Here is a 10,894-nt window from a genome sequence, read left to right as displayed (position 1 = left end):
GAAGTAACGGAAGCTTTTGGTTGGATCAGAGTTGTCTCCAGAGTGAGCAGGAGGCTCCAGATGCTCAGAGAAGCAGACTTTGTAGAGGGACGCAAGCAGGAAAAACAAAATAAAAAATGTTATCTGTATTTTTACAACAATAAAGAAATCCACACAAGTACAAAACAAAATAAAGTGAGGCTTTTGTACAATTACCATAGGAGGAGGCAGTATTTTGGAGTCAGACATGGCTGGGTTCAAATCTCAGCGCAACCACTTTCTAAATGTGACCTACCAGGCAGACATTTAAATTTTCTGAGCTGCAGTTTCCTTATCTCTAAAATGGGGATAATAATTTTGCCTGATGTTTGGGATTCCTTTGATCATTCAAAAAGATATTAAATGTAAACTGCTTAGAACTGTTCCCTTTCCCAAAAGTTCTTACCACTGACTACAGGGGCAACTCTCTGATGGAGCCTTGCACTTGCTCATTCGGGTTCCTGGGCTGGTGTCCTTTTGTGGAAGGGCCCTGAGTGATTGGCTCTGGCACCAAGGCAGAGCCCTGAGGAGTCTGACTGCCTGTCCTTCAAGCATCAAGCAGGCATATTTTTTCCCCAGTGAATGAGGCACAGCAGTGCATTTTCAGAATCTTAACATTTTTCTGCTAAAAGCCTTGTAGCACAGAGAAGTGAAGGCACTTATCAGAGGTTACTCAGCCAGTTAGAGACAGCCAAGAATTCAGGCTGATGCCTCGTAATTAAATTTTATTATTCCTATTTTAAAAGCAAGAAAAACTGAGGTTTTACATTTTAAAATATGTAGCCCAGACTCTCCCACAATTTTGGATGAATTTATCATGACACCATCAGGGCCTCGAATTTTCCTTTGTCGGGAGGTTTTTGAACCTCAAATTCAATTTCTTTAATAGATATAGGGCTATTTAGGTATCTATTTCTTCTTAAATGAGCTTTGGTAGTTTGACTTTTGAGGAATTTGTCCATTTCTTCTAAGTTGTTAAATTTATTGGTATAAAGTTGTTTATAATATACTCTTATTATCTCCCATCATTTTGAAGTGTTGGAGCCAGGATTTTAACCCCAGTCTCTCTGCCTCCAAGGCCTTTACTTTCCCCTGCTCCCAAGGCCTTTACATTTAATCATGTCTACTGCAACTGACTTCTCTGAGCTCCCCAGAGAGGAAGATAATATTGCTCATTTTATAGACGAGAAAGCTAAGGGTCAGAGAGTTTATGCAGAGTCAGGGTTTTTTTCACTACATTATATTGTCCATCCCCACCACCCTTAGCCTGTCTCTATGTCCCTGCCTCACCTCTTGTAAGGAATCCAAATCTCTGGATGAGACCAGCAATGAGTATGTTTTTAAAGCTCTCCTGGTGATTCTAATGTGCAGCAAGGGTTGAGGACCACTGTTGTACCTGCTGGAAACCTGGAGGTGTGGTGGTTAAAAGCTTAGCTGCTAACCAAAAGGTCGGCAGTTTGAATCCACTAGCCACTATTTGTAAACTCTATGGGGCAGTTCTACTCTGTCCTATAGGGTCCCTATGAGTTGGAATCAACTTGATGGCAAGGGGTTTCGGTTTTTTGTTTTGCTTGCACCTGCTTAGTCAGTATGACCTTCGGTCTGGCCCAGCATTGGGACACTTGGCTCACTTCAGGCAGCCCTTGGAAGGATGAGTTGGGCTTACACAGCCAGATGCCAAGTGTTATGATGGAGGAGGAGATGGCATAGGCCTCTTGGGATTTTCCTTTGTCCTGATTGTTCCTGTCGTGTCCCAGCCACTCTGGACAATGGTTGTCGGGCTCTAATCCTACTCTGCGTTGAATCTGTGGAGGGAACAGATAGATATCAGGGATACAGATATGCAGAAAGCCAGGCTGGTTAAAAGTTTCCAATTCTAGCCTTTGTTCTTACCAAGCTGAGGTAGAGGATGTTGACTGAGAATGGGAGATAACGTTAGCTTGTGGTCACTCCATCTCCCTGGGCCCCACCCTCAGAAATTTGTCTGCCTATGTAACCATTTTCCAAACCTGGGGTGACCTCCCTCTAGCATCTGGTTGCCAAGGCTGCTGTTGCTAGGCTGAGGACTGGGCTGGCTGTGCCAATGGGAGACAAATGAATCCCTTCCAGCTCTCCTCTAACCTGGGGCACTTTCAGAAATTACAATAATAACCTGGTGTGTAGAGTTGGGGGAGGACTTGGGGGTGGGGAGTTTTTTGGTTATCTGTTGCTATGGAACAAACTCCCCCCAAAATTAGTGACTGAACAGTAATGCTTTATTATTTCTCATGATTTTATGAGTTAGCTGGGTTCAGCTGGGTGGTTCTTCTGCTCCATGTGGTGTGAGCTGAGATCATTCGCATGGCTTAATTGAGCTGGGAGCCGGATTAGGGCAGGAAGGACCAAAATGGCTTTCCATATATGTCTGGTGACGTAACTGGGGTGGTAGGAGCAGCTGAGGGCTAGCTAGGTCTCTATCTATGTGGTCTCTCATCATTCCATAGTCTAACCTGAGCTTTCTTACTTGATAATTGGATCCCAAGAGGGTGAGAATGAAAGCTGTCAAGCCTCTTAAGGCCTAGGCCTGGAACTGGCACAGCATTACATATGCTGCATTCTATTGGCATAAGAGTGCCACAGGGCAGCCCAGGTTCCAGGAGAGGTTAAATAAACTCCATTTCTTGATAAGAGGAGTGACTAGTGCATGCAGGAATAGGAAGAATTATTAGTAGTCATGTTTGGAAAGCTGGGCAGAAGAAGGGGCCGGTGACTCCGATCTTTAAAGACAAAAGCAGTTGAGGCAGGGCTGGCTTCACAGTGTGTAACCTGTGCAGTTGCACAGGCCCCAGGTCTCAGAAAGGCCCCACACTTGGTTTAATGGTTTGCTGTTGCCATCTTGAAATTGTTAATACTTTTTTTTTTTTTAAACTGTACACTTGTTTTAGGTGAAGGTTTGCAGAACAAATAGTTTCTCATTAAACAGTCAGTACACATATTGTTTTATGACATTGGTTAACAACCCCACAACATGTCAACCCTCTCTTCTTGACCTTTTTTTTTTCTGTGGTGAAAATATACATAGACAAAGATACACCATTTCAAAAATCTCTACATGCACAGTTCAGTGAGTTGATTACATTCTTCCAGTTGTGCTGCTATTCTCACCTTAGATGAAGGTTTACAGAATAAAATAGTTTCTCATTAAACAGTTAATACACACGTTGCCCTATGTCAATGGTTAACAACCACATTACATGTCAACACTGTCCTTACTCAACCTTGGGTTCCCTATCACCAGCTTTCCTGTCCCCTTCTGCTTTCTAGTCTTTGTCCCTGGACTGCTGTGCCCCATTAGTCCCATTTTGTTTTATGGGGCTGTGCAGTCCCGGGCTGAATGGCAAACCTCAGAAGTGACTTCACCACTGAGCTAAAAGGGTGTGTGGAGGCCATAGTCTCACGGTTTCTCCAGTCTCTTTCATCCCAGTAAATCTGGTCTTTTTTGTTTGTGTTAGAATTTTGTTCTACATCCTTCTCCAGCTCTGTCCAGAGCCCTCTGTTGTGATCCCAGTCAGAGCAGTGAGTGGTGATAGCCGGGCACCATCTAGCTGTACTGGACACAGTCTGGTGGAGGCCTTGGTAGCTGTGGTCCATTAGTCCTTTGGACTGATCTTTTCCTTTGTATCCTGTTGTCTTCATTCTCCCCTGCTGCGGAGGGTGTGAGACCAGTAGAGTATCTTATCTTAGATGGCTGTTCACAGGCTTTTAAGATCCCAGACACTACTCACCAAGGTAGAATGTAGAACATTGTCTTTACAGAAATTCTTAATACTTTTTGAACAAAGGGCCTAGCATTTTCTTTTTGCACTAGGCCCTGCCTGAGGGTGTTAATCACAACTCTCTTCTTTGAAGCCTGTTTGCAAGGAAGATTTTTCCATTCCCCTAGAAAAGGGGAGGAAGGGAAAGGCAAGGAGAAAAGGAACCATTTCAAGGTTGTTAACAGCAGAGCAGTAGGCTGGAGAGTAAGGTGTGGGGAAAGGCCCTATTTACAGCAACCATCGCCCCAGGTTAGAACACAGATAGGTTGAGAAATTTCATTCTGTTTACTAAATGTTGACTGAAAACTTCTGGCTAAGGAAAGCAGTGTTAGGGAAAGAACTTGGACTCTGAAAAACAGCAAGTTTATTTAACTTTTCTAAGCCTCTGTTTCCTTATCAGTAGAATAGGTATAATAACCCTACAGTGTTATGGTAAGAATTAAATGAGATATGTCTCTTATTAAAGGAGATGATATATGCACAGTGCCTGACACATAACAAATACTCAACACAGGTTCCTGTTTCTCATTGGCCTTTGAAAGCTTAATCCCTAGAGTTCCATTCAGTGATTTGACAAATATTTATTAACGCACTAGGCTAGGCCTTGGAGGATCACAGAGATTATATTATGAGAAGAAAGACCCAGTCGACAACCTCAAGGAGCTGTCCTCAAGTAGAGATCATAAAACGAATATACGCGTGATTGTGAGTTGGTTTGTTCATTCGATCACATGTTTATTGAGCACCAGAAAGATAAATAAGACATAGTCCCTGCCCTTTGGAGCACATAGGCTGGTTGGGAAGACAGACACCCACAGATAATCACACAAAGAGACTAGTACAAGTGGGGAGATAAAAACACAAGTCAACTTTTATTGATAGCTTAGTTTTCTTGCATCTAATCTTTACTACAATTCTTTTCTGTAGGTTCTATTATTATCATTGCCATTTTATATATGAGACAAATGAGACTCAGGCAGTTTACTAGCTTAAAGGCAAGCAGCTTATAAATGGTGGAGTTGGGATTTGAACCCAGAGCTTTCTGTATCTAAAAATCCAGTTTCTTAACTGCTATGTGTTACATACTACATATAGACACAGTATGTATTTGCTTACTGTATGTTTATATAAACATATCACATAGAAGAGCACCCAATTCATTCTGCTCAGGTCAATGGAGAAGGAAGCCCAGAAGCAATGACTTATGAATGAGTATAGAAGAATTAGGATGTTACTAGGTAAAGTGGGGGGAAGTGAATTCCAAGCAACTATAATATGAAAATGTGTGAAGTTGTGAACATCCAGAGCAAGTACACCAAAATAGCAAGGTGCTTTGGAGGATCAAAAGAAAAACAGCTTACATCTGCTTGGGAGATTCTGAAAAGGCTTTGATATGTACCTTATAGGATCTGGAAGAATTCATAGGCTAAGTTAGGAAGGAAGACATCTTAAACCAGTAGAAAAGTACTAGCCACATCCATGGGAAAATAAGGGATGTGTTTGGGAAAGAAGGTGTGGGTAAATTTTGAATGAAGTGTAGTCATAGGTGGTATTATGGACTGAATTGTGCCCCTCCAAAATGTATATCAACTTGGCTAGGTCATGATTCCCAGATTGGTGGTTGTCCACCATTTTGTGATTTGATGTGATTATCCTATGTGTTGTAAATCCTAACCTCTATAATGTTAATGAGGCAGGATTAGAAGAAGTTATATTAACGAGGTGGAACTCAGTCTACAGGGTTAGGTTGTATCTTGAGTCAATCTCTTTTGAGATATAAAAGAGAGAATCGAGCAGGGAGGAGAGGGACCCCCTACCACCAAGAATGAAGAACCAGGAGGGGAGCGTGTCCTTTGGACCTGGGTTCCCTGTGCTGAGAAGCTCCTAGACGAAGGGAAGATTGATGACAAGGACCTTCCTCCAGACCTGACAGAGAGAGAAGGCCTTCCCCCGGAGCTGGCACCCTGAATTCAGACTTCTAGCCTCCTAGACTGTGAGAGAATAAATTTCTCTTTTTCAAAGCCATCCACTTGTGGTATTTCTATTATAGCAGCACTAGATAACTAAGACAGGTGGTAAGTCTGAATAAGCCCTGCTATGAAGAATTTTCAAATGTCAGGGTGAGGTGAGGTCTATTTTACTTGGTAGGCCGAAGTGAGGTCTCAGTTGACCTGAGTGGAAAACTTAAATACCTACAGGGATCAGGCAGGGAAAATAAATGACTCAAGTGGGCTGGGTATAAAAATAGTCAACTTGGAGGCAGCCATTACTCAAATCTGGCTCACATTACCACTCAGGAGTACAGAGCCAGTTGGCTAGAACCTTTGATTTTTAAAAAGAAAAAGAAAGAAAGAAAAAAAAATCCAGATTTTTATGTAAAATCTCTCAACTTTAAAATGCTAACTACTTAAAAATGTGTGCAGGTCAAACAAAACTTATCTGTGGGCCAGAGATGGCTTGTAGGTGGGCATTTTACAATGCCTGCTCTCCTCAGATATTTGTAGGACTGATATGTGGTGTGGAAAAGCAGTTGGGGTAGAGGTGGTGGAGGGAAGATCCTGGAAAGTTCCAGTCAGAGGACTTAACTGCTTTGGTCCTTTTTCTATCCTGACAAAGAAACCCAAGGTGCTTGGGCTTTATTTTTTTTTCCCCCATTTTACATCCTCTCTACTGCAGCACTAGTTTGCCAAGGAATTTTGGATTGGGCCTAGCATCTGGTTTTCACTCTTCAGGCTTCCTAACTGAAAAATCTTATATAACCCACTCTACCTTCTATGATTAGTAGCTTTGTCCCAAGGATGGAGGCTGATATAAGCATTTTTAGGGGTACATATGTGTGTGTATGAAAGAGTTCTTCCTTCTGAAGAACTTTTTCAAGAATTAGTAGCAGCTCTTCTGGCCTGAGCTTCCTAAATCTGGCATGAGTTGACTCTTATGGAAACCAAACCCTTTGCCTGTCATAGGCTCAGGGTGGGGCAATGGCTGAACTCAATCTTGACTACTTTGTATACAGAGGTTATTAGTAAACCATGGCTGAAGAAAGTGTTCAAATATATTATGACTATGAACTTCCATGAATTGGGATGACAGGTAATACAGTGGAAGAAGTATAAGAATTGGCAGAGCTTAGATTAGAGTGTTTTACTCACTGGATAACCTTGGTCAAGCCACTTCCCCTCTCTGGGCCTCAGTTATCCATAAAATTTATCCAGAAATATTCATTTCCCAGGGGTTTTGTGGGGATTCAATGAGATCATGAATGCAGAAATATTTAATTCCTAGTTATACTAAATCAGAAAGGAAAGAATGAAGGTATTAGAGCCAAGGAGATAGATTCAAATCCTGACTCCACTAATTTTGATGCCAGATACCATGAGTTCAGTAATTACTGTGTACCAAAAACCAACAAACCAAACCCGTTGTTGTCGAGTTGATTCCAACTCATAGCGACCCTAGAGGACAGCGTAGAAGTGCCTTACGGGGTTTCCAAGGAGCACCTGGTGGATTAGAACTGCTGACCTTTTGATTAGCAGCCATAGCTCTTAACCACTATGCCATCAGAGTTTCCTACTACGTACCAGGCTCTGTGAATTATCTTTTTAAATATTTGCAACAGCTCCCTGTGGATGGAGGCATGATTATTATTATCTCCATTTTACAAATGAAGAAACTGAGGCACAGACAGTTTCACTGACTTGTCCAGGGCCTCCCAGCAAAGGGTGAAGCCAGGCTGTCTAATTCTACAGCTTGTACTATCTAGCTACGTGAATTAGGGTAAATCTCTTAACTTTTCTTATTCTTAGTGTCTATAGGTATAAAATGGGGAAATCTTTGTGAGGAGTAGGAGTAATTCCTATAAAACGACTAGTACGGCAGTGACTAGCATTTCACGGATATTAGCTGTTTTAACTGTATGTACATGTTAATTGTATCTTAATCTACTTTGCATCATGTCTCTGGTCTCTGGGTACACACACCAGGTTGTGTGCAGCCCTGTAGCCTGACTCGGCAGACAGGGCCAGTCTAACATGACATTATGAAGTGGAGCCAAGGTCAGCTTTTTGGGGTTTACTTGCCTTCAATGCTCTCCTTGATTAGGTTCTCACCGCTCTCATGCCACCCTGGATAGGGAAGAAACAATAAGCTCATTCAGAAGAAGATGCCAGTAAATAAATAAATCATCACTCCCAAGTGAATTAATCACATTCGAATGGTGAAGTCTTAGATACCTTGGTGGCTGGTTGGAAACTATTTTTAGGTTAGAGAGGGGATTTCCTGTCCCCCACAAACCATCTGTATGCCCTAGAGGCCATGCAATCATGCATTTACTCTCTGCACACAGATATCCATGTAGTCTGAGATCAGGGCATGCTCTCTAGTGGAGCAGCTCAGGTAAGCACCTCGGGTCTTCAGGGAAATCAGAGCAGCCTCAGACAGCATTTGGAAGTGGAGAGGTGGGAGGATCTTATGAGCCCAAGAGATTTATTGTTAAAGCTCAGAAAACAATTAGAGCTGGAATGAGTTTACCTAGCAGTAGCCAGGTGCCCTGCCCAGCATTGCTCTTCAGGAACTCTAGAAGCATAATTCCCTCAGGTTGATTTTCAGGAAAGGAAAGGAAATCCAAAGAGAAAGATCATCACAGCTGTTTAAATCAGGGCTAATGTCCCTTGTTTTCATTATCTATTGGGGTGTAACAAACCACCTGTACTAGTTACCTATTGCTGTTTAACAAATTACCCCAACTTAGCAGCTGAAAGTAACAAACATTTATTATCTCACAGTTTCTGAGGGTCAGGAATCTGGGAGCAGCTTAGCTGGGTGGTTCTGGCTCTGGGTCGCTCATGAGGTTGCAATCAAGCTGTCAGCTGGGGTTACAGTCTTATCAGGGCTTGACTGGGGCTGGAGGATCTGCTTCCAAGATGGCTCACACCAAGGATGTTGGTAGGAGGCCTCAGGTTCTTGCTGGCTGTTGTCTAGAGACCTCAGTTCTTCACCACATGGGCCAAGGGTCACTAATCATCCCAGTTTGTTAATGACTGAGGGGGTTCTCGGGATGCAGGACTTTCAGTTCTAAAAGGCAGCCTGAAACAAGTTGGTCTCCCTATGAAGACCTCTCCATAGGGCTGCTAATGATGTGGAGAGTGATCCTAGACTGAAGCACAATGTCTTTTATAACCTAATCTTGCAAGTAACATACCACCCATTACTTCTGCTATATTCTGTTGGTCACAGAGACCAACCCTAGTATGATGTGGGAGGGGACTATTCAAGAGTGTGAATACCAGGAGTTGAGGATACTTGAGGTCCATCTTGGAAGCTGGCTACTACACTATACCAAAACTTCATGGTTTGAAACGACCGTTTTAGAATCTCTCAGAATTCTGTGGGTTCACAGGGCCTGCCTGAGTGGTTTTTCTGCCTCATGTGATGTCTGTTTGAGCTGCAGTCATGAGAGCTCAACTGGGCTGGAATCCAAAATGACTCACTTACATGGCGAGCAGTTGGTGTTGGCTGTTGGCTAGGAGCTCAGCTGAGACTGTCAACAGGAGAGTCTTAGATCTCCATGTGGCCTCTCCACATGGGCTTGGTCCCAAAAGGGAACATCCCAAGAACTAGCATCATAAGAGGAAGGAAGCAGAAGCTTCCAGTCTTCCTAAGGCCTGAGATCAGAAGTCTGAGAACATTTTATGCTGCATTCTATTGGCCAAAGCAGTCACAGAGCTAGCCAGGATTTAAGGAGAGGGGAAATAAACTCTACCTCTTCATGTAAGGAACAGGATAAGTATAATGGGAGGGGAGGAATTACTGGGGCTACCATACTCCCCAAAAATTGAGCTTTGGGATCTCTCAATGGGGAATGTACAAAATCCTGTGAGGTGGAGTATTATTCCAGGCACTCTTAAATCCTAGATTTATAGCCATCACTTTATTTTTATTTTCTCTCTCTCTCTTTTTTCATTGTGGTGAAAATAGACACACCAAAATATCTGCCAACACAACTTTAACATTTACAATTCAATAACATTGATTACATTTTTCATGTTGTGTACCCTGGTTTTATTTTCTTTTAAATATTTTTTAATTAAAAAAATAACACAAATAATTGATGTTTCTAGAAACATGAGAAAAAACAGGTAAGCACAAAAAAAAAACCCTATAATTCCAATACCTAGAGATAATCACTGTATAGTTTTTGCATATAACATCCCAGAATTGCAAAAAAAAAATTTTATTAAAAAAAATGGAACTATTCTATACAGACTGTTTTGGAACCTACCTTTTCCACTTAAAACTACATTGTGAACATCATTCCATGACAATTAATATAGAGCTACATCATTAGTTTAATGATTGTGGAGTATTTCATTGTATATATGCCAGTCAAGATTCTTGATAGCAACAACAGAAATCAGCTTTCATTAACTTAATCAGGAAAAAAGAGAAAAGAATATATTGGAAGGGCATTGGATAGCCCACAGAATCTATGATATACTAGTTAGTGTTCATTTACCTATTGTAATATAACAATCTACCCAAATTTAGTGTCATAAAACAACTATTTCATTCTGCTCATAAATTTTGTGGGTCAGGAGTTCTGATGGCACAGCAGGGATGATGCCACAAAGTCTGGGACCTCAGTTGGGAAAACTCAAATTGGGAGTGACATGAAAGGCTTTAGTTGGGTGGGGGGAATGGAATCATCTGAAGGCCTCTTCATTCTCATGTTTGGTGTCTGAACTGGGATGACTTCGATGCTGGGCTCACCTGGGACTCTTGAACAGAGTGCTTACACATAAACTCTCCATGTGCCTTGGGCTTCCTCACAGCCTGGCAGCCTCTGGGAAGTATGACTTCTTGCATGGTGGCCCAGCACTCTGGGATCTAGTGTTCCCGTAAGCAAGAAGAAAGTTGCATGTGCTTTTGTTACCTAGCCTTGGAAGTCACATAGTGTCATTTGCACCATACTCCATTGGTCAAAAATGGTCACGACTCCGGCAAGATGGCAGTCTAGGCAGAAGCACCACGCCGTCCCTCCACAACAAAGATCCGAAAAACTAAGCCAAACAGAGAATCAACAATCC

The sequence above is a fragment of the Trichechus manatus genome, unplaced genomic scaffold (genome assembly GCF_000243295.1).
Source record: "Trichechus manatus latirostris isolate Lorelei unplaced genomic scaffold, TriManLat1.0 scaffold00084, whole genome shotgun sequence".
Taxonomy (NCBI): domain Eukaryota; kingdom Metazoa; phylum Chordata; class Mammalia; order Sirenia; family Trichechidae; genus Trichechus; species Trichechus manatus.
The sequence above is the reverse complement of the archived record's forward strand: the minus strand, read 5'-3'. Positions refer to the sequence as shown.